The sequence below is a fragment of the Accipiter gentilis genome, chromosome 24 (assembly GCF_929443795.1).
Source record: "Accipiter gentilis chromosome 24, bAccGen1.1, whole genome shotgun sequence".
In the NCBI taxonomy this organism is placed as follows: Eukaryota; Metazoa; Chordata; class Aves; order Accipitriformes; family Accipitridae; genus Astur; species Astur gentilis.
This window is the reverse complement of record NC_064903.1, coordinates 14,394,760-14,420,220: the sequence shown is the minus strand read 5'-3', so window position 1 is coordinate 14,420,220 and position 25,461 is coordinate 14,394,760. Positions and strand designations below refer to the sequence as shown.

General features: G+C 41.3%; 1 protein-coding gene across 30 annotated transcripts in view; it reads right to left on the bottom strand.

Annotated features, from left to right (window-relative positions):
* HTR2C (5-hydroxytryptamine receptor 2C) overlaps positions 1 to 25,461 on the bottom strand; it is a 119,132-nt gene that overhangs the window by 82,933 nt on the left and 10,738 nt on the right. For 29 of the 30 annotated variants that reach the window (XR_007509421.1, XR_007509415.1, XR_007509419.1 and 26 more), the window contains exon 3: positions 16,043 to 16,124. The exons of the other annotated variant lie outside the window; for it this stretch is intronic. The gene's annotated coding sequence lies outside the window, so the exon portion shown is untranslated. The remainder of the gene's footprint in view (positions 1 to 16,042; positions 16,125 to 25,461) is intronic. 30 annotated transcript variants of the gene reach the window in all.

Below are 25,461 nucleotides of genomic sequence, written 5' to 3'. Positions count from 1 at the left end.
ACTAAGGTTGGGGAATCAGTGGCAGGGACATCTCTTTGGGCGTGTGACCCATTAATTACTTTGCTGATCAATGTGGGGATGAGTGCAACACAACCACAGCCAGGCTGTGTTTGGGAGTCAGCTCTGTCTTTGGACAGCACGTGCTGTGCCACGCAGGCACTCCTGCTGCATCAATGGTAGTTTAGGATTCCCAACACATGCACACATTGTGCCAGATAGATACAACTTCTCTGCAGGCTGGATTAATGAATTATGCTGACCTGTTGACCTATTAGCAAACAGGAAAGCCCGGAAGCAGAAGCCCAAAGCCCCGATTCCTGTATCACTCCCATTTATTTGACCACATTTCCTGCACACCCCAGCTGAAGGAAGATCTTGTGCCCTGTATCAGCAGACCAGCATTTGGAACAGTTGCAGAAATGGGCTTGGGTATACTTGTGCCACAACGCAAACACCTCTTGAGTTCTGTGACAGTAAAAGTGCATCTTATATTTTCATTTTCTAAACCTGCCACCAACTGATACAAAGAAATGATGCTGGGAATATTTAAGAACAAGCAGCATCAGGCCAGGTAACGTAATTTTTTTAAGCAACTTTACACCAGGCAGTGTAACCATTACAAGAACATGTTTTGATAAATGGCAGCACTCTAAAAATGAAACAATTTTGTTACTTCCATTAATTAACAGGCAATAATAGCCTTCCATGGGCAGATGAGCTAATGAATGTCATATAATTTTTAAATTACACTGGCATGGTTTTTCTATCACACACATCTGACCCTCAAGGAAGATTTGCATATAAAGGTCAAAGTAGCAGCAAACACATTTCTCAGTTCCCAGTTTTATTACACTAAAGCAGCACAAATAGCAATTAGAAACACTCACTACTCAGCAAGGCCAAAATCAGCTTCATCCACAGAGGTCAACAGAAGCATGTCCCGCCCCGTTGATGCTGCCACCAGCCACAGTGCCTTGCTGGTGGGAATCAGTCTGTGGGGCTGAAATTGTGACCTTCAGACTAGAGGACATGGCACAAACCCCTGCTGCCACCACAACTCACCGTCTCCTTAATGATTTGGGGGAAAAAACACTGGGCCAGTCACTCTGGCTAATCGGTGAGACACATGGTTTTGAACTTACAACTTTAGCTTGCAGGCCCTCTACTGAACTGTCTCAGTAACTCTGCAAAGTAAAAACGAATTCATTCCTGTTGATATGTGATCCTTATGTAAAGATGAGGAATGCAAGATGCAGAAGCCCATAACACAGGGCTACATGAACATCTAAACCTTACTGGGGAGAAATTCCTGTGTGGAGTGTGACACAAAACTTGTTTTCAGCTACAACATAAAAGTTTCCATGAGATTGCCCTAGGCAGAACTAGGCCTTATGTTCTGCTCCAAAATTAACAGACCCCTGAGTGTCATTAAAAATAATATCTTACTCAAGCGCTTTGTTCTACAAGTCTGAGCTGTCAGAAAACCAGGAGTTCAGTACAGATACTGACACAAAACCTGACGTTCTCTGCTGGAAAATCCCTTTGGGCAAGAAGAACATCAATAGGGGACAGATAGCAAAAGCTGTGCTGCTGGTGATGTGCTACCACACAACACTTTGCAAGAGCTTCAAAGGCAGCAAGGACATCTGGCAAAACAGGCACCTGAGCATTATTCCAGACCAAGGCTACCAAAACACACACCTGGGAACACCCATCAGCAATATTGCAGCAGAAAGGAGGACTGGAGGAAGGCAGACAGGTTCACCAAAGTGGGGAGCACCACACAAGCTGTTAGAAACCTCAGGGATGGAACAGGCAACCAATAGTCATTAAACATAATGGGTAGAAATATCAGTTTACAGCTCCTGGGCAAAACTGAGGATTTTGAACCTAGCTGCAGTCCTAGTGTTATGTACAGCTGAGACACCTGTTGAGATGCAAAATGTTAGAAACCAAACGCCTCTGAAACACTGGAGAAATTCACTTAAGCACAGCTGATGCAACCCAAGAAATCCTCTTGCAGTAGTTTGTCTCTGTATCAATCAGAAAAAATGGTGAACACAAAGAGGATCCCATCTGAGCCAATGGCAAGTGCAAGTTGTACAACTTCACATTTGCTGAGCACCAAGGGATGACGTAAGTATTATTACTATGGCACATGCTGACCTAAGGCACAGAAACTTCACCAGATGTGGGGACCTCAGCCCCACAAAACCAGCAGGCAACTCTGCCCTGGGCACAGAAGAGAAGAGCTCTGAAAGTAAGGAAGTGGGAACTTAATCCTGCCTTTACTTCCCCAGCAAAGCTGTGTGGGAGGACTGACATTGATCGAGCACAGAACAGAGGAGGAAAGCAGAAAATACCTAACAACCAAAAACTAGAGACTGTTAACTTCATTGAGGATTCACAAGGCGTAACAGTACCAAGCAAATTTTTTTACATTTGATGCTTCTATAGCATTAAATTCATTTATAAAACTGAAAGACATAATACTTTGCACTTTCTAGATAAAAGCACTATTGTAGTCATTCAGATGTAGAAGGGCTTTATTCTGCCAAAAATAACAGCACCATGCTGCAGCACAGAAGCCCTGAAACATGAGACCCAGCTCTGAATCAGAGCAGCTGATTCATTCAGAAACAAGGGTGCTGCACTTCTCCACTTGATCCTACTCACCATGCCACTGCAGCCCACTGAGAACAAAGTAAGTTCTGCTACTTATGTGGCAAGTATAAGACATACAAGATAGAAGAGAAAAAACCACTTCATTTGCCAGCTTACAGAAAGGGTCACTGCTCACCGAGCTCCAGAAGAGCTGTGAGGCTTCAGTGACAACACCTAGGAGTGCAATTAGGAGGGCAGGGTAGAAAAGGCTGGAAGAACAGGACTTAGTTCTTGAGAACTAGAGACATTTTGGTAGCTTGCTCATTATAATAATATGCATATTTAAAACATAACAAGAAAAACAAGACCCAGGAAAAGCAAGAGCTTACATCAAAGCCAGATACTCCATGCAGCTTGCTCCCAGGAGAGAAACAGAGATAGCACCTCACAAGTCTGTATCTTAACATATAATGGGAAAAACACAGAACAAGCTTTTTCACAGGAACAACTGAAATACAGGACAAAGCTGAAATTTCAAAGTTATTTTTTTAAACAACATTATAAAGAAATCTGATAAACAACTTCTTGCTCACACTTGCTACCATTTAATATCAAATGAATTCTTTTTACTTCATTTCTTTTAAGCCGCAAAAGCACAGTCCAGTTATGAGAGGGAACAGCAGTGCGAGTTACTCAGATTCCTGCTTTCATATTACTTTGGGAAAAATGAAACTAGCCTACTGTTGCCAACTGCCACAGGTTTTCCTCACAAGTCTTTTAGTATCTTGTGTCTTGGATTTTTAAATCTCAGCCCTTTGAGACAGAAGGTCTCACAGCTGCAGACAAAAGATGTATAATACATCTCCTAAAGGCTTTGAAAACAGAAAGCAAATCATAAGCAAACTAGATATATATATATATATATATATATAAAAGCAGGGCGCATTATCTTCTGAATTTTCTGATCTTAGGCACTTGACTCACAGTTCTAAAAGGCTCTCAAGGCCTTTTGCACGCAAAAGCATCAGCGAGAGATTCTTAAGAAGCTCCACATCCAGAACAGTTAAAATTTAAGGAAAGCATTCAAGCTTTATATTTGACACCATCCTTCCACCACAACATTGTTTGCAGGTGTCCCCAGAATAACACACCGTATTCCCCAAAGCTAATATTTAAGTTTGCAGGGTTCCACAACACTGCTCTTCCCCAAACCAAACCTGCACTCCACTTGCACATCCCACCTGTGCTAAACCTAAGGGGAGGCCAGGCAGCAGGGAACAAGGCCCCAGCACTCCTGTACGTTGCACCGTGAGCAAGCCATGGTACCTTATCCCTTTCCAGCACAATGCAAGTGAGATCCACAGTCTGGTTAAGCCACAGCTGGGACAAGTCAGTGTCCGAGATGAACCAGATTGGGGCAAATTTCTCCTCTAACACTATGGACGTTTGCTCAGACATGTAACATACAAGTTTTTAATATTGTGAGATGGTGACTAATTGCTCTTAGGCAGAGAGGAGCATTCACAGCAGAGTCTACAGCTGGCCAGCTGGGAGCTAGCCTGCAAGCAGGGCATCCCACAGCACAGGGGGACATTCTGGCCTGAGAGAGCTGCTGGTGCCAAAAGACCTCATTTGCATTGGAACACCTTTTTTTTTTTTTTTTTTTTTTTTTTTTTAAATATCTACAGAGCATCACAGAAACTTAACATGAGCCAAAGTCCATACAAACTTAGTATATGCACAGTTGGTATGACAAACCTCCTAAACCAGGAATGGTTTTGATGCTCATGAGCCTTTTGCCTACAGATGTTGTGTCAGTAGTCAGCTGAACGCATTTCCTTACTAGTGAGAACACCCCAGACTGGAACCATTTTGGAAAGGGAATTAATCTCTCCTGCCAGCATCACAACAGAAATTTAAGTGAAAAGCCAAGAAAAATGTTATAGGCATATAGAAAAAAGGTAAACCCACACATCCTAACCTTCTGTCCTTTAGGCCCACCACGAACGGCTTACTGGACTGACACCCAGGGGCAGACAAAATAAGCAAACACTATTTTAACCCAACAGGCTATGCTGCCTGATCACATTTTTCCCCAGAAGTGAGCAGCTGATTGCACAATTTTTTCCCCCACATTTTTGCAAAGACAGAAAACAGAGACTCTCAATGATACAAAATGCACACAAATAATACATGAGCAAAGCTGTAATCCTAAACAATTCTTCTGGACAAGACAAGGACACGAAAGACTTTTATAAATATCCTCTTACCTCTTTTCTTGCTTGGATAAATGTTATTTAGAAGATCTCTTTATCAATACAGGCAGCATGAAACATGTTTGCTTTGATGTACTTCACACAGAGCTATCAAAAACAAAGCCATGCATACCCAGGTGTGCCTGGCGTGCTGATTTTTATGAGCTTTAGCCTGATTTTTGAGTAACAGCAGCTGTGCACTTAAGCCTCTTCCTCTCTTCCCCCCCCCCCCCCCCCCCCATGCTTCAACATGCCTCGCTTGCAGAGCTGACACAGTGATAGCAACAAACAATCAGGGAATTCCTCCATGCCACAAGTATCCCTTATTTTAGGAGATTATTTTTGTTGCTTGTGAGATCTTCCACAGAATACCAAGCTTTGCACTGTTTTGTGACATCTAAGAACAGACCCTGCCTGGGCCCTACCAGAATGGCTTGTCATTGAAGACCAAGATTTCTTCCCAATTTACCACCATCAAGCTCAGGGTTGAAGATAACAAGCTTTTTGTATTGATATATAAAATCCATGCATGATTTCTCTCTCAATCCATCTGACAGTAACAAATAACTCAGTAATAATTTCTTTTTCTAAAAAAAAATCCAGAGGAAAAGAAAAGGAAAGTGAATAAAAACAGACTTCTGGGGCATTTCCCGTATCACAATCTCTGCCTCAAATCCCTGTTATCTGGGAAAGGACCTTCCTACGCGGAAGAGGGTTTGGGCAGAATTCAGACCTGAGCACCATCTTCCTAAAAATAGTATCTTCCACCCTTCATTTTCCCAGTGATAGCTGTATCCTGGGGTACCACTAGGTTCTTTCCAAATACATATTACAAGGGAACATCTCCACTGTATGTTCCTGCATGCTGGAAGAGTTCTCTCAGCTGCAGGGAGGATGCTGCAAATTGCCTGAAAATGTTAAAGCAGCTTCCCCAACCAACTAGTCCCATGTTATGTTTCTCTACAAATTTGGGGGATTATCATTGGTTTTGGTGAGTTCTCCAGCTTCTGCAGCAGGAAGTTTCCCCTTGCCCTAGGAAGAGGAAAAGCTTCTGCAAGTGTGAATAAACCAACAGAGAGTTACAGGAAGGGGTTTTTTTCCAAATTACCCCATAAAATCCCTGCACTATATGTCAAAGGTGCACAAGCTTTCATAAAACAAGAGTCAGTAAAGCAGCAGCTCTTGCACATAATTTCCCCCTGCGCCCTGGCATGGGCTGTGTGTTGTGTGGGTGCCTGCACCACTCCAGGATCTCGCTCTGCAGAGCAGCATCATGGATCCCCCACTCCTGCCTGCTCCCCGTCCTCAACACTGCCACAGAGGAGTCACCTACGTTTGAAAGATCAGTCCTAATATGCCCAACCCATAACGATTTCATTTCAGAGAAACAAGCTGGGAAATTGCAGATAAAAGCCACTTCTGTAAGTATACTAGTGTGTTTTTAATTCATTTTAGTAGTAGTTACTTAGTAGTTATTACATTTTACTTTAGTTTTCTGCATCCTCTTACCTGCAGAATTTGGGGTTCTTCAAAATGCAGAAACTAAGGCTAGCAAGTGCACAAGCCATTACTGTAGACCCTTACTCCTTCTGACATTAAAAATACCCTTTTCTCCATCTGAGGACATCAGGCATCACTGCTCAACAGTCTCCACACCAAGTCTTGGATGTCGTAGGGTATGGAGCTAATTTCCCACCATATGAGGACAGTTCAGGTGTCACTAAGCAGAAATGTGAGTTAAGCCATTTGTAACCAGTTCAATAGGCTGTGTTGGTATCAGGTAGGTTATAGGTACTGGGCTGTATTTATTAGGATTTCTCCTTTATATAAAGGGACTAAACCAGAGGTGTGAAAAAGTAATTGCTAGCTTCTGGAAATATGAGATGGTTCAGCTCTGCTATGTCTGTTTAATGACTAGTAAAGGTTGTTTATTCTCTCATATGCTCTTGTGCCATGAAGACTGCCTTACGTATGCTCGAAGAAAATGAATCTGCTTTATCTTGACACCTCTGATAAATTCTGGCTTTATAGCAATCCTGTTTACTTGTTTTGCTTGCAAATGGTAAGATGTAATGAAGAGAATATTTATTACTAGAGTTGGTTGGGAATAGTTCCACAAAAGTTTTTTTTCTTGCCAAAAAAATGTGTTAAGTCAACATAGAAACTTTTTTGCGGGGAAACAGTTTCAATGCATTTCTCAACAGAAAGTACTGGGGAAAAATGTTGAGAAAATTTCATTTTTACAGTTTGAAAACAAAAATAATCCTGAAGTTTGAAATTACTTTTTCATTTCTATATTTAACAAAGCAGCAGCAGCAAAAAAAAAAAAAAGTTGTATTAAAAATTATATAGAAATCAAAGATTACAAGACATCAGAATGACCCAAATTGATACAAACTTATTTCTTGTTAAGATTTCTAGTTTATATAGGCCTTTTGACATTTTTGTACTTTCTGAGATTTCACACAGGAAAAAAGAAATGGACTCCTGAATAACAGTTGTGGGCTAGAAAAGCTGTTTTCCACCTAGCACTAGTTATGCTATTAGGCTAGCAGTGAAAGAGAGAGAGACACCATGTTACGTTCTGGATCTAACAACTTCTTCTATCATGCTAAGATAAAAATGTGTGAACATCAACCACATGGAATACAAGTTCTTTGTTTTTCTTTTCCTAATGAACTGTGCAAAGAATGCAACATAATTATGCCTTCAAAAGAAACTACTACACTACCAGAGATACTAAAAAAGCTCTGTTCTTTGGCTGGCACCCATCTCTGCAAATGCTGTCACAACAGTCTCCAAACTGTCACTTCAGCAACTGCCCCTCATGGGAAAAACATATTTCTTCTAATTAGACAAAATTCTAACTCCATGTTTGAAGAGTATAATTTAATCTTTTCTCTAGAAACTCATTAACCACTTGAGTTTAATTATTAACATTTGCTTTAAAAATTCACTGAATTAACTACCAATTGTGTGAGTGCAGCTACTGCTTTGGCAAGATGATGCTTATTGCTGCGGTACATGGGCATGCCACCAGGGGATGTGGTGTGGTCCATGTCCACCTGTAGGTTCTACCTCTGGGCCTGCCATTGGCTCACTGGATGACTTTGAGCAGATTAACCCCTCTTCCTTTCTAAACCTATTTAGGATGGTCAGGCCATGAATCATTTGGAGCTGGGACTTCACCCCTTTCTCCTCTTTCAGTCCCACCATGCTTAATAAAGTGCCCAATACAATAGACATCGAGGTCATCATTGCAATAATAACTGCTGGCAAGGAAGGAAGGTTTCAGTACTTGGGGAACATGCTTCTGATGTTGTATCTGGTAAAGTGAAGCTCCCAATATGAGAAAAAAAACAACATAAAAATTCATGCCTAGGTGGGGCTAATGCCAGGGTTACTCATGCCAGGACTCCCACAGGGCCCAGAGCAGCAAGAAACCTGCTGAAAGCACTTCATCTTCTGAGATAAAACTGAACGATACCAATTCCTCAATGGAAACCTTTCAAAGAAGTAGAAATTAATGATGTATTCAGTAACAGGTTTTCAAACAGCATCACAAACACTGAATGCACAGACACATGCTTCCAGTTGGCCTCAGTTATAAAATGCAGTGATTTACAAATTCAGGGCGCCCAGGACACAAGTGGGGTGATGCAGAGTACAGGAAACTCCCTTTTTTCAGATGCAGAAAGATAGCATCAGAAAGCCATTTTCTCACAAAACCTCTTCATTTTGATTAAAAAAAAACCCAACCAAACAAAAAAATGCCAAACGACTAACTACTTCTATTAGTTTAAAAATAAATAAACACAAGGTTCCATGCGTTTTTTTCAGTCTCATGGGCCGCATTTCTCATAGCATCTATGGGTTAGTACCTCCATGTTAAACATTTTCTGAGTCCTTTTAAATTCTCCAGCTGGTATTTGCTGCAGTGTTTTGGATTTGCAGAAATGTGTGAAACTCCCCAAGAGACTGAAGGGCTCCAGCACCAGCTCTCTGCTGTTTGGATACTAACTCCAACATTTTTGCTTCGCAGCAAAAGATTTTACCAAAAGTTACTTTTTTGTTACCAGATTTTACACACTTAAGCAGCCTTAAAAAAATCAGTGATATAAAGGAGGTAGCTGAAAAATAAACCTTTCCAAGCTCCCAGTGTCATAAGATATTTTTGGATGAATAAAGGCATAAACTTATGCAAGATTCTACGTAAACTGTAATATCAGTCTGCATGAGACTCAGGTGCTTTTGTTATTTCTGCATTTGGTAAATTCAGGCACAACAATTCCTGAAGTCCTTCGGCTTTTACAAACAGGTGTGACTGACAGCCTCTAAATGTTCCGCTTTTCATAACAACTGTGATTGACAGCCCCTTGGTGTATAGCCCAGTTAGCCTAACAATGTTATTGTTCTCTAATAATTACCCGATTTTTTTTTTTAATGTGTTGCTGTTAGTTATGGTTCAACTAAGTCCTCAGAATTTTTCAAAAGTTTATTTAACTTGCGTTGATTTGGGACTGCCTTTTCTCCAAGCCTGATTCTGCGGCAGCACTGAGATTGCAGACGTTAGTGCCCAAGGTGCATTGGCTGTCAATCTACCTGTAATTGATGCTTTCCCTGGAAAACAGAACACATTAAAGCCCAAATATGTGACAATCTGTGTGTCATTTTGGCATATATCACTCACACAGTTTTTGTACAAAAGGAAATGTTTCTTAAGTTAATAGTCCCTGGAGCATAAGAATATAGCTAGTAGTTTGTATGCATCTAGGGCCAGAGCCTTGTGTAGGATGCATGCCTGTAGCTGAGCTCAGTTCAGCACAGTTTATTACTTCCAAGCTGCTCAAGATGGCAGCTTCTTTAACTTCTGCTGAAAGCAATAATTGAGATTTTTCTGTCTTACAGAAAGATCATCCTCAAGAACACTCAGCCAGGGGACCGACTTTTGTGAATCACTAGCTGAAAATCATGACCCAGTAGGGTCACTTCTCTGATTATTTTCTGGTACCTACATAATAAAATGAATTACATTCTTTTAATATGAAGTGAGTCCATGGTAGTGCTGTAAACTAGAGAATGACAATCCTAGTTAGAAAATGCTCAACACTTTTACCCTTGTACTAGGCATAAATACAAGCTGGCATTCTTCTGAAATTTCAAAGTGTATCTTTTTCATCCCTGTCTTGATTTTCAGATAGGATGGAAGCAGGCAGGGCAGAAAAATGAAAAACCACATTGTCTCAGATTTCCAGCTGAGGAAGACTCAAGAATCTCCTGGATTTTTGCACACCTATAAAATTGAACTTGGCAGAGCAGCTTGAAGTTGAACAAAACATTACTCCCACATCAAAGTAGTATTAGCAATGAACCTTACCCTGGGTGGCTAGTTTGCCAATTACAAACCACAACACCTATTTCGGAAACTTTGTGAATGTTTTTCTTGAGCATGTTGAAAAAAATGAAAAAAAACCACCTACCCTGCAAGAAAGGCAAGAAAAAAAAAAAAAATTCTGTCAGAGAGCTATTAAAAGTGTATTATTAGGTCATATTTAGTTACTCATAAAAGCAACAATAAAAGAAAAAAGCCCTTGAAGAAGAAAGCATGCTCAGTCTAGGTCTTTCCAAACGTTTCCAGTTGGCACTGGGGTGCTGAAAATAAAAAGTAGGCATCAGAAGGAGAAAGCTGAGTGTCCTTCTGGGACTTTGATTTTTGAAACCAGAACTGTAGACCTTGAGCACAGTTTTGTAGTTCACTGGTTTGGTTGCCTTTTCAAGAACTGGTCTAAAGTTTGGCCTTTGCACCAAGGTACACTATGTATCACCAAACATACTATAGATCCAGGGCTTGGATTTGTATACATAACACTGAATATAAAGTTTTTTGTTCACATTTACTGCAAATGAAAGCAAGTACACAATGTGCAGATTGTATAGCCAAATGGGCTAATTCTGCTCATAAACATTTGTTCACACATATTTAGGGGCTACATTGGGGCCAATTGAACAGTTGGGTCTTTATTCTTTGTTAATTTGCTTTCCAGTACTTCTTAATTTTACCAACATATTTATAGAATTGGCCATTTCAATAATGTATTATCTATGGTCCTGATCCCAACCTTTAATTATCCACAGAGCCAGTTCCGTTATCGAGTATTTTTCCCATAATGGAAACATATCAGGCATTTTCTAAAAGTTGGTTTGGGGTTGATAAATTGTGTACAGAATGATAGTGAGGTAATGAATCATTGCAATGACAGCTCACTGTCTCACTACAGACTGAGGAAACTACTCATTGCATACTAGATACAAAGCAGAGCACAAAAAATTCAGCTATCTGTAACTTATGCAAACACCATGAGCAAGAGCTAAAAAATGGCTTCTCACAGATCTTAAGTCAATGGTATGTCTGACCCCTTTTTTCAAGGACTTTCAGGATGCCTTACTGAGTTCTCAGCCCATCATTCTGCAATCCCTCACCTCCAGCTTGGGCTCAGAGACTCCTGTGAATCACCTCGGCACGTCCAAAGTCTGTTTTGGCACCTAGAGCTCTATTCTTCCAGGTGCACACAAGCTCTGGCTGCTCACCAAAATGCATGTCAGAGAATGGAATAACCACCGTACAGGTAAACGCTTTTGGGGGCACAGAGAGGGTAGGGAGGACCCATGCTTAATACTTAGGGATCTACCCCACCACCAGCAGCAAGAAAGACATTTCCAAACAGATGAGAGCAATGTGCTTCTCTGCTGTCTAAGGCACAGCGATATGTGGAAAACAGGCACTGAAAAACCAGCATTTTCAAACTGTCAGAGATGCTGGTTTGAAGGCAATAACAGTCTCTTGTGGATCCAGGACTTTTAAAAATCTTTAAAGCAGCTGGACTCCTTCTGGTGCTTCATACGAGATTCCCAGACATTTCCCTAGCACAGATCAACCCCTACCTGGCACCTTGTCTTGTGGATCCTGTCATTCCTACACTTCACAGGTGCATGGTTAGTCTTGGGGCAATTCTGCTGCATGGAAGAGTAAGATGAAGAAAGTATTTCCTGTACTTTTAGGATAGAAATGAGGAACAGAAGCCACATCAACAGCCAATTCTTCACAGACTACCAGCTGTCCACAAACAAGCCGAAGAAAATCCTGCATATTGAAGAAGTGTTAGCACCATCTAACAAAGGCTCATATCAAACAGCTACATAACTACAGTGTATGTGGTACTAGATATATCAAACTGAGACAAATTAATGCTCAGTTTTGAGGTTCTTCCCTGAAGTGGGTGGGATAAGCTTTTCCTTTAGCTTTTGCTGTGTTTCAGTTCATTTGCCTCATCCCGATCCCACCAGTTCTACTCTGTGATCCCATAAACCCCAGATGAAACTCCAGAAAACAATCAATTAGATAAATATATCATTTCTTACTCGATACAAGTTACTGATTCATCTAAGTTTATTCAATATGTTCATGGTAGCTTTGATGACCCTCACTTTCACTTCAATTTTATAACAACAGAGGAATCTTTAGCACTGTTTTATGTTTCATTGTGGGAAAAAATTGAGTACTGACAGTTAAGGCAGTCTTAAATCTTGACTGAATTACTTTTGCCCTCTCTAATTATTACTTTACCAACAGATACACTTCTGGCATCCTCCTCCCATTCATGTTTCCTTATGATCACATTCTAAAACCAGATGCTAATGAATCAGAATTTATCTAATTTCCAATTTCACTAATTATTTATCAGATCAGCTAAATCAGTTTCATTTAGAATTGTAGGCTTCGTTACATAACATGGATTTTTCTATTAAAAATGTTAAGCTGCCTAAAAGTAACTAATATACTAAACTTTAATCTCTGTTCAAGGTCCAAATATATTATTAATAAGTGATCTTAAATTGACAAGAACATGCTTAATTCTAGACATATCCTTTTAATTCAAAATTAATTAAACAAGAATGGAAAAAGCAAATTGCGTTATTGAGTATAACAGAACCTGCAAAATCACACTAAAGCATTTTAACATTCCAGAGACAACACTGAAGCCAGCCTGTTTTTTTTTATCTTCAAAAATGCTATGAAATATGAACATACTAATCTTGACAACAAATGAGACAAAAGTTAAGGTGCTGAAAGATGCATAGACCTTCAACTGCCAGAGGTTAGCTCCAGAGATGGGAATGTTGCAGGTATCAAGGAACAGCATTAGTGTCAGAGCCTGGCAAGTGGGACACTGCACTGTGTGGTCACACCAGCTGCAGGAAGGGGCCAGCTCCATTGCTTATTGCACACGCTTCCTTAATTAGATCCTGAGAATCTTAAAACATTGTTTTTTAAAAAGTGTGTTTGCATTATCGAAAGAAAATTATCTTCCCCTGTGACAAATAATATGGGACATCTGCTCTTCACAGGTGTGCTCCCAGCCTTAAAACCACAACCGAGCATTTCCCCAAATAACTCCTGCTGAATTTACCACCTGCCCTTACATTTTCCAATCTCCCGCACATGGAAAGGCAGACTAAATAACCACAATAACAGCTTCTGATACCATGGCTTTGAAGCAACATCATTCCACCCTTACAGGCTTCCTAAGTCTGAGGCAGCTCTGCAGAGAATGAGCGGGTATGGTGTGCAACTGGGGAGTGAAGCTCCTTGGCTCAAGAGGGAGCAGCTCGTGCTGTCAGTTCAGGAGTCTCCAGCCTTGCTCCCATGCCGTGCATCACTCATACCAAGCATGATTCCTTCCAGAGGCAAGATCACACCACTTGCTCTTTGCAGATTAGCACTTGGCTGTTCAATCCGTATTTCTCTGCTTCAGATCACCAAGCAACACCGAGTACTTTAGGTCTTTCAGTCATCCTAAATCCCGTCACTATTAACAAGAGAAACACACTGTTGTTTTTTTGGTTTTGTGGACCATTTTTCTAGCCTGAGGATTTGGGGGCATTTCAGCAAAGTGGAAAAGAACGGAGCAATGACATTATTTTTGTCCCATTTCCAGGCAGAGAGCCAGTTCTCAGAATTTTTCTGAGAAGCCAATTGATTCATGTTTGTCTCAAGTCCCAGCATCCTTATGAGAAGCTGTCAGAGGGCAGCCAAAATAGTACAATTGCTTCACCTACTGCCAAACACTGAGATAAAAGGCCGCTCTGTTTCAATCATAAACAAAACCAGGGAACTGTCACAGACCAAACAGCCTTCCCTGAAATTCATATTGCACCCAGAAGTTCACCAATCAGTTAGTCATTGCTGTAAATCAACATGACTAATAAGGTCATCTCCGCATCTTACTGAAACTGATGCTTTTCCGCCTATGGGTTGGTTTGATCCAAGGCAACACTGGTGAACTGCACAGCAGGGTGGAGAGCCATGTTGAAGAAACCTCCCCACAAGATCCTCAGCAGGTCTTGCTTTAAGCCAGGCTTGAAGGTGTCGTGTGGCTAATGCTGCCAAGTTTCCACTTACATACCTGGTCAGTGGCAGGAGCTGTGCAAGCTGCCAAAATGGGAGGGGAAGAAAGAGCAAAATGGAGAACACCACAGCCTGTGTTTCTTTTGGCTTTGCAGTCTTAGAAACCAGCTTGTGTCGGATACAGAGAGAAACAGGACTATAATTTAGACGTGTTCCTTCTTTAGGTGAACTAACTCACCTGCTCATATTTCAAAGCATCCTTAAGATGCCAATATATTGGTATATCTTCACAGGAAAAATTCTACAGAAAGACCGACAGCTAGTTTAGCAGGGCTCCTTCATTACAAGTGCTTACACAGCAACTCAATTATCCACAGACTCTCAGACAACCTTTCAGCCATACAATGTCTGTACAACACTGGTAAACACACTTATATTCACTTTACAAGTAGATAAATCAAGACCTACTATCTTGGAAATAAAATCTGAGAGCAGCAGTAGAGCAAACAATGTACCGCAGCTGGGTTCATCCCTGATTTCTCACTACAGAAAGCCTGCACTGCACACACTCAAAGTTTTCAAGCTTTTTTTCTCAGCCATGAGAGCAAAGCACACCCTTCTATATAAACCGGAACTCTTTGATAACCACTCTGCTTGCCAGACTACAAGCAGTAACAGAAAGGCAGAAAATAGAGAGAGATAATAAAATTAAGATAGCCGGGAATGTATTTCACAGAACTTCCATGCTTCAGTGCTGTTCCATCAGATACCTGAGGGAAAGCATGACTTTGGGCATGTTTTGGACTGGCTGTTCATCATGCCTGAAATTCATCACTTGGAAGTAAGCTGTATCAGTTCACCCACCCAGGTTTTTTTTGGTTTTTTGGTTTTTTTTTTCCTTCCAGTTGAATTACTTTACCAATGGGTTCAGTGAAGGCAAGAACTAATGCAAGAGAAGTGCTGGGAACATACAGCCCTGAGTGAAAGCATGGTGGGGAAACCTGAGCAGGACCACTCCTTTCAAGAGCAGTTAGATGCTCAGCAGTTAGTTGAGCAGAGGAGCTCAACTTATCTTATGCAACTTTAATGTAACTTGAGTATCATTGCTGTTCTATGCAACCAACATGGAAATATATTCTTTACAGTTGCCTGGCACAGCCTAAGCTAGATGACTGAATGTCAGCAGCATGAGAACATCTGAAAACCACATGATGGCTCACGGACCATTTCTGTTGTGAATTTAAAGCAATTGTAATGTCTGAGACAGTTCTTCAATGCTCATAACTGAATTCAAATTAAAAGCAACAACCAAGAGACACAAGCCTGAGCATCTCTGCCTGAGGCAGAAGAATTGATATATTAACTAAAGGATAAGGTGGAACACATCGTACCTCAGGAAATGCATTTGCTCCAGAACACATTGAGACTGTCAACAATTTGGATTGGATGTTTACAGCACGGTACACAAAAGAAAATCATTACCATGCCACAGTATGCAATAAAACTGGGCTTTAACACTCACAGCAATGCTATAGAGAGGAAAGGTACATGGCCGGCACCTAAAAAGAAAAAAAAAAGTTCCTGGGCTGGAAATGCAAGGGATTAAATTTTATAGTTTATGTGATGTGAAGAGGTCAGATTAGATGACAAGGTTTCTTTGGGCATGAGAAAGTACTGTTTGATTCTGCTGCTTATAATCTATTATAACTGTTCTTCATTTCTCCATCACCTATGTACACACACAACACATATGTTACAATGCTCTCCTCATACATACCATGTCCACCACGGGGAGTCCTTCAGCTGACAAAGCCAGAACTGCCTGCAGAGTTCCACATGAACAACATAAGGAACAAAACCTGGGTATGGACAAGAGCTCTGCTGTAAAGGCAGCTCAAGGGTTTGGCAATCAAAATAAATCTTGTACTACAAATTGGGGCTTGGCTACATCTTTTAATTAACCAAAAAATCTACAGTACAATAATTATTTAGTATTCCAGGACAAAATTTGCTTGTTCTACTTAAAGCAACATCGAAGAAAGAACAAATTAAGGCCTAAACAAAAATGCAGTGCGTTTTCTATGAAGGAGAATAAAATTTGCTGCTCAATGGCATAGAATACTACTAATTTAGAGGTAAGAGGTGCATTCAAAAGACATCTATATAGGCAAAAGTTACATCATCCACAGTTAAAACTACCACAAGTTATATGGTATTTGACTATTAAGCTCATGACAGCAGTACAATACTGACTGCCCAAAGAATACATTTCTATCTCTAGAAAATTCAGTAAATAACTGTTTATCTCAAAGGTTTTATATTTTCCTGTGAAAAGCTAGGAGTAGCCAATACCATGGCATGATGGTAAACTAGAGAAATCCTCTAGTAACCTACAGAAATCCTCCAATACTTCTCCAAAAAATGCCCTGTTAGAACTATTGGACTCATTGCCACAGAATGTCATGAATACTAAATTTTAGATAAGTTCAAAAAGCAATCAAACAAAACAGTGAGTAAAAAAATATCTATTCAGGGCTATTAAACAGGATAATACCAGACCTGGCTTAGGAAGTACCTAAGCAGAAATTGCAGGGGTCTGGGAGACTGCAGTGGTGAGGACTGTGTGCTTGCCCTTGGCCCAGTGCTCTTCCCTCAGCAGTTTTTACTGGTCACTGCTGAAAACAGTCCAACATGGAAACATCCAGTGGGCTGGATGGACCTTTGGATTGACCCAGTAGAGACACTCTAATGCCAAGAGCTCGCAAGAGATGAGCAACTCAATATTATGCTGCTTTAATATACAAACAGCCAGATTTGGTTCTTGCATACAGAGTCTAATGAAGTCAAGGGAAAATGCGTGTCTGCTACCTAGGGGTAGAGTTCACCACAGCTTAGAACAGAAGCACACTTTGGACATTTAAATGACATCATCTTTTTGTTACTGCATCCAAGCTATTATGCTAAAAAATTCACCAGAAGAAATCAGTACATGTAGTAGATGACAGTTTTTTGGGGGCAGGTGGAGTGGCTTTTGTTGTTTTAAAGAAATTAAACAAGCTCATTGAAGCCAAACCAAATCAAAACCATCAACTATAAAAATAATTTCCCTCCCTCCCCAAGGCCAAATAGTTTGGTCTTCTGATAAGAGGAAAAAGTCCAAATTCTCAGTCTGATTATAACAAATGATGCTTGGAGCCTACAAGATGAAGCCCACGCTACATTAGAAATCTGTTGTGTCCAGTGCCCTGGGAAACCACTCAGTCTGTTCTCTACACGGTTTGACTTCCACACCACAAGCTGGAAGCAAGAGAACAATCCATGCTGCTGGGTGTGATGTTTTCCACTGCTCTACAGTCCAACTCCTTGGAAGCTTATCTTCCCCATTGCTTACTGCTTTAGTGACCTTGGAAAACGTAGATAGAAGTAATAAAAACAGAATAATAAAAGGATTATTGCTTTTATTATCCTACTATTGGGAAGCTGATTAAAAGCACGTATCTTTTCACAGACTACCCTGGGCATTAGCACTCTCAGCTCTCTTCTTACAAAAGGTCACTGGGCAGGGTATTAAACATAGCCCTAAGTACTGAGCACTCTTCACTTGCAGCACAAGTATCCTTCTCATGGCAAATGACATAAGGAGTTGTTTGTCTCTAGCCCAGGAGTCCTTTTTTACTTCTTACTAAAACACAACAATAGCAACATGGAATTTCATAAGAAAACGTCACATAAAGAGCCAAAGAATGGTGGCGGGTGATGGATAGTTGCATAAGTAGCTGCAACTTCAGTTGCAGGATTTGAGCCAGATCTCTTATTTGTGATTGTTCTTATGAGCCACCCCAACAGGCCACAGTGAAGACATGGTTGAGCTGGCTCGGTCCCCTCAACATTTTCCTGCTGAGTGGCGATATAAGGCCAAAATAACTGTGTGAGAACCACCAGAGATATCACCTCATATTTTCACGATGCCAAACTAAAGACATTTTGCAAGGTCTGAAAATAAGGCCTTTAGTATTTTCCCATGATAATAGCAAGCTGCTCTATAATGTTATGCCTTATGTAGCTACCAGCTGCTTTGGCATGAGGTAGGATCTTCTAATGTCTCCTCCTACCACGTGGAAATGGCAAGGCATGAACCCTGATGAGAGTCAATGTAAAAGAGATTCTCCCAAAGCCAGAAAGAGGTCAGACAGGGAGAATATGCTCCTAGTTTCCCTAGCCTGTACAAAGTACCAGTTACAAAATCAGTATGTTTAAGAATAGGTTGCAGTGGTCATCTCCCTAAGCACCTAACAGTCTTATTGTGTGGTCACACATCTCCTTTAATGTAGTAGGTTTTATTTCGTACCTGTTTTGGGTAGCAATGCATGTGCTAGAACACCAGACCAACGTGGTGTTTAACTGAGGATAAGAGCAGATTGCTAAAGGACACAAATAAAGGACACAGTGGCTGAAGCTATTTTCTCTGATGCCATCTACCTCTACTCCTAATACATCACTGCTTTTATGGAAGAATCCCCCACAAGGTTACAGAGCACCATGCGTCAGCGTCATCACTCAGAATAAAAACGGGTGAGGGTCAGCTGTTTTCCTGTTGTTATTGGCCCAAAGAAGTGAAGGAGTCCTGCTTGCTGACAGTTGTTACGCAAAGGAGATAACCCATCTTTCTGCAGTCATTTGTGGGTGTCCAAAGAAGCTAAGAATAAACCAGGAAAAGCCTCCGGAAAGGTCTGCTAAGAAGTGAGCTAAAAGAAACATCTCTCAAGATACAGCGTGCATACCCTTGCCTTAGCTTAAAGCACATCCTTATGCAACCTCTACTAGATGACTGCAGGTCATAATCACATATTGCAGTTAAAATTACTGATTAACCTATCCAGGAAGTGTTAAAACAAGCAGAGGAAGGTAGATGTTAGGAACAATAGATACAGCCCTGTTCATGTAGGATACACTAGAGTTGCTAAGCTTAAGAAAATAGGTAGGTACCTCCACCTGCTCATTACAGGGACTTACGAAGCAAATGGCAGCATTTTGAATCCTGCTTATCCACAAGCCAGATAAATTAGGATTTCTTTCTTTCTTTTAACAGCTTGTCTCAGAAGGGCTACAAAAATATGCAAGCATATCCAGCAGAGAAAGCAGGTCAGCATTGATCCCCGCTCAGAAGGAGAGCTGGTCAATAAAAAGAAAGAAGCCAATTAGGACATAATTGGGCACTCCTAGTCAGGAAGATACTAGGGAGAAAAGAAAGGAGAAAAGAAACATGGCTATCTAAGGATGACCGGTCTCCCCAGCAGAGGCTGGAGCAAATCTGCTGCTGTTGTGAAGGAGATGCATTTCATATTCTTGCTAGCAAACTGAGGAAGCATGCTATGATCAAACCCTGGAAATTAAAAAAAAAATAAACCTGTTTTTGTGTCAGCTTTAAGCTGCTTGTTTTCCTTGTTAATAAGATCAAGATATTTCCTTGCAAGAGAAAGCTCTGTAATTCTGTAAACTTATGAAAGTTTGTGAAAGCCAGATTACTGATTATCTTCTGAATTAATGCTGAAGCTTTGGGGCAGTCTAGCAGCTAAATTAGTACTTAAACTGTATGTACAGCTCAGGATTCAAGAAGAACTGTTAACTCTTCTGAGACATGCAAAGCAAGCTTGCTATCAAGGTCTTCAGGATAAACACAATAGTCCTGGGTTTGGTCCCACTTACTCTAAGTACAATGGAATTGCAGCAATACAAAAAACTGAAAGAACAAGATTAGAAGCAAGCCCAGGTAATAGAGGCTCATATAAAATGAAAAGCTGACTTTCATTTTGTCACACCTGACTTTTAGCAAAAGGAAAAATCTGCAATGCCTTTCAAAAGAAAACATAACAGGTAATCTAACCCACATGCCCTCCCAAATCAAAGGTCAACAACAACTGTACCTTTTTACATTGCCCCAAAACCACTGAATATACTGGATCGATTGAAGTGTCTAATACCAGCTAGAATCAAGAACTGCAGCAGCCACATTTGGATGAAAATGTCTCTTCTAGAAGTCACTAGATATTGGCTTCTTGCAATATTACCAAAATACCTATAGATAGAAGAAGCTTTTAATTCAATGAAATTTATTTCCAGGGAAAGGAAAACAAACAAGCAAACCTCTGCTCAGCATAAAAAGCAATGATCTTTGTAATGGAGCAGAAAGAGTCATCCGCTTCTCTCTTTTCAAAGAAATAAAGCTCTGTAAATGCTGAACACATTAGTAATCTGAACCCTCTCAGTGCTCTGACTGACTTACCCTTGGTATCAGTGGGGAGATGGAATAAAGGAAGGGCACAAAACGAACCTGAAACTCAGTAGCCCATTTCCAGGCACTATATGGTACCAAAAAAAAGTACTGGTAAATGTTTAGCTCATCTGCTTTCACAGTGGAGAAGCAACAGCTATTCTGCAGTCCATAAACTCTTGAAAAGACAAGAGGGAGAAACTACCCATCCGCACTGCTGAGCACAGACACAAATCAAGGGAGAATAATGGGGTCTGACTGTGTCTTTCAGGCCTTTTTGGCACCCAACATGGGGCTTGAAGTGTTCGGGATAACGACAGATTTGATTGGAATGTACTAGATATTGAATTTATAGCTGTTACTGCTGTTTAGCTATTAATTGGCAGGCTCCTGTGCTTGCCATGGGGCTTGCTTGCCTTACTGTAAATTAGAGTCTTGCGCTCATTAGTGACTGCTTTTTGTTTTCACTGCTTGCTGTACTGCTTATCATCTTATTCTGCTGTGCCTGGGAACATTTTGCTAACAGCAATGGCGATGCACCTGGGCTGGCAGATGGCCAGGGCATCACTGCTGTTTCTGTGCTGCTGTACTGGACAGGCTGAAACTCCAGTGTGAACTCGAGTCAAAGAGACTGTGACCTGTGGATGGGTCCTAACAGGAGCAGGACACCCTGAAGTGTCTGTGGCCGTGGATAAGCCCATGCCAGAGCAGGTACATCTCGAAGCGTCTGTGGCACAGCAGGTATACCTCCGAAGGGATTGTGGCCCAAGGATAAGTCCATGCTGGAGAAGGTACACCTTGAAACATCAGTGGCTGTGCATGAGGTCACGCTGGGGCAACTCACAGTCTGTGACCATGGATAAGCCCACGACAGAGCAGGTACACCCCTGGAGGGACTGCATCCATGGGTAAGGCCGTGTTGGAGCAGGTTTACTTCTGAAGGGACTGTGGCTGTGGGTAATGCCACGCTGGAGCACGTCTATCTCTGAAGGCATTGTGGCCCATGGAGAAGGCCATACTGGAACAGGTGCACCTCAAAGTGACTGTGGCTGTGGCTAAGTCTATGCCACAGCAGGTATACCCCTGGAGAGTCTGTGGCTCATAGATAAGGCTACACTTGGAGCAGGTACACCCCTAAGAGACTGCAGTCTGAATAAATCCAAGCCAGAGCAGGGGCAAGGGGAGGAGTTCATTGCAAAGTTAAACCCTATAACCTGGCCCAAAGGGTCCAGGAGTCAAGATTGTAATGGAAATACCTTTAAATTGTTGTAATGCATCATTTGAGTTGTATGTTATAGGGATTACTATAGCAGGAACCACCTGAACCAGTGGAGGACAAGCCCTACAATAAGCAGTGCAAGTACAGCAGCGACCCAACCTGAGCTGGCTTTGGTGCCCAGTAGCTTCACGCAACACACCACCTCTCCTGTCCTGAGTGACCACCGTAACAGATGGAGGCCAAAGTCATTGACTAAATGAACTCAGTGGACAATTTATGGACACTTCACAGACATTTCACAGGGGTGGTCCGTAGACTAAGGGAATGATATCTCTCTATTATATCAAAGGATGGGAAGAGTGGGGGTGGGTAATGAGAATGTACTGAATAGTGTGAGACCTGTGTATAATGTAAATGGTACAGAACAAGGGGTGGAGAATGGGCTGGTTTAGGCTGAGATAGAGTTAATTTTCTTCACAGTAGCTAGTAAGGGGCTAAGTTTTGGATTTGTGCTGAAAACAGTGCTGATAATACAGGGATGTTTTCATTACTGCTGAGCAGTGCTTACACAGAGTCAAGATCTTTTCTGCTTCTCACCCCACCCCACCAGCACGTAGGCTGGGGGGACACAAGAAGTTGGGAGGGGACACAGCTGGGACAGCTGATCCCAGCTGACCAAGGGATATTCCAGACCAGAGGATGTCATGCTCAGCCTATAAAGCTGGGGAAGTAGTAGGAGAGGGGGGACATTCAGAGTGATGGCGTTTGTTTTCCCAAGTAACCGTTAGGCGTGATGAAGCCCTGCTTTCCTGGAGATGGCTGAACACCTGCCTGCTGATGGGAAGTGGTGAACGAATTCCTTGTTTTGCTTGGGGGGAGTGAGCAAACAGCTGTGTGGTGGTCAGTTCCCAGCTGGGATTAAACCACAACACTGAGCTAGGTACAAGTCGGAGGGATGTGATTTCTTTGGTAATGGGCTTATCATACCTAGGACCTGCTCTTTGGCAAAGCAGAGCACTGCCCAGATTCCCTGAAGACTTAAACCTAGACATTTCATGACCTGAAGGCAGGGCCTGTACTTTCTTTGTTCTGCTCCACCCTAATAACAAGGCTGGTTCGAAGTACCTGGTGATAAAAAAGGAACTGGCAAACCTGTGGGTGTTATACGGAGGAAAAGGAAAAGGAATTAGCATTTCCATCTTGCTTCTGCTCCCCAGAAACGCTGGTTTCCTACCACCATTGCTTGGCAGAACACAGGAAACTTCGTATAATGAAGCAACTAATGATGAATCAACAATATGTTTAGCCTGAGAATGGGATGGGAACAGAGTAGGAACCTCAGATCAATCTCACAAGCATTAGAAATGAGTTGTGTAGACAAAGAAGCAATAAATATTATGTTTTGCTGGGTTTTTCCATGCACTAATTCATATTGTTACATGGAAAAGAAAACTCCAAGTGTCCGCTGTTTCCCCTTGCGTTTAATGGATGACTTACATACCAGCTAAAAGTTTTCAGCATCACTCCACTGAAGCATGAGGACTGGACCCATCATTCACAGGTTTTTGTTTCTGCTCCATGTACTTCCAAAACTGTGATGCTACAAGAAGTTTCCCCAACCAGTTTCCATATAGATATTTCTTCAGCTCTAATTGCTTTAGAAAAGTCCAGGACTATATATATTTTTTTAATTTCATTTTTTCTTTTTTAGGACAGAACTAAGGAGCCCTAACTAGAAGTTAGATCAGAAGACACTATGGCTTGTCCATATTAGCCAGGCCTATCTAAGGCTTTGGCACTTCATTTTAACTCTTGGGTTTCTGAAAGGTGAGCCTCAAACTGCTGCTGCATGGTTCAGTCTGTACAGAAAGTAATCACACAATAAAGAATATAAACTGCAAAGAGTTATGGATAGAGTTTTAACTTTTACAAAAAGAAGCTGGCCTCATTTTTTTAACCATCATGTTCTAGGGAATTTTGCTGCAAATAATAAGAGTGAAGTCACTGCTCTGCATAGTTCAGACTAGGTGCACAACCTGCTTAGGCTTGGCTTCAGAGCAGATCAGGAATAGGACATGGGCTGTTTTATGATGGGCATGTTTTGAATTCAAGGAAATTAACTTTTTTTTTTTTTCTCAAAAAAAATTACCAGCCTACATCTGTATTTGAATCCACAAATGGTTCCTGGTAGAACAACACTTTGATTAAGTCATCAAGCAGAACACTCTCTGGCACTGGTAGCAGCAAGGCAGCAGCTGTTTCTAAGAGCAATTTTATGTCAAGTGTAAAAGCTGGCAAGCTTCAAGTTAACATTTAGCTACCTGACCAGGTTATCTTTTTCAGTAGCAAGAAATGTGGAGTCAACAGGAATTTTTCTACCCGAAGTACACAGAAGGAAAGGAACTTCTGCCTTTCAATTTATTATTTAATATACTTGATGCAACCCTTTTGTTCACAATCTGTAGCTACACTGAGAAACATAAGTGATCCAAAACCTCCAAGGACCTTAATCATTACAGAACATGCAGGAGGAACTTGTTGACAACAGCAGCAGTAATTTAGATCTGCTGGCACTTTTGGAAACAAATAGCTCTGTATAAAATCCATCTGGAGGTGGCTTTCCCTCCTCTTGGTCTCTGAACACTGATGTCCGGACATTCTAACCCGTACCACTGGGTGATTAGCAGGGCAGTTGGTAAATCCTGTAGATGATTGCATGGAACATGCCAGTTGGTTAGCGGGGCTTTTTGTCTCCTGAGAGAAGCACGAAGCAATTCTTCTGCAGCATCACAAGGAGAAATGCTACACCAGAAACAACCTGTGTGCTTCTTCACAGCATTTTTACTGCTAGACAGCAACCATGGATTTTTCATGGAAATAGTTACTCTCTCCAAAATTATAAATCTTCACTATCAAAATCTGCAAGCAATAGTGGGTTGGTGCTGTTAAGGCTTTTTTTGTTTTTTCCACCAGAAAGTTATTTTCTCACGAATTTTTAGACAAATTCTAACAAATCCTTCTCACTCCTGCCAGGAGAGGAAAACCAAATGTTTTCCTTGAGTAGAACTTGCATAACAGTCTCCACATCCTCTTTAATGTCATTTCTGGAATAAACATATTTTTAAAGTTTGTTCTTTGATGGACCTGTCCAAGTACTAGGAATTTCCTAAAGAACGAGATAAGAGTCTGGCTTTTGAAACATTCACTGGTTACCTCTGCTGCCAATGCCAGCCCATTCGTCACTGATTCTTGTCCTACCTGTTCTGGAGAACTCTCTTTCAAAGTAAACTGGCCACTTGGATCTGTTGCTCCCCAAATCTCTACAGGATCAAGGACTCATTGACAAAACTAGCAATGACGCAGAGTGCTGGGGCAAAAAACACCCCACCTCTACCTGCATCAGAGGAGGATGTGCTGCAGCAGTCTGAGACTTCACAAGTCTCACAGCACCAGTGAGACACCCGTAGGGTCTTGTCCTTGTGTGTGGACCTCTGTCTCCTTGCTACCTGCTACAGTGCTGCTCAAAACATCCTCCAAGATTGGTATCTACCAGTTTTGTAGTTTGTAAACTTCAAAACACTTTTCTGGATTTTAAGGTACAAGGGTAGTACATTAAAAGTCAAGAGGCTTAAAAACAAGACTATGAAATAGAGATAAAACATTTGTGCTATAATTTTTTTACATTAAGTCTACAGGAGCTTTTATG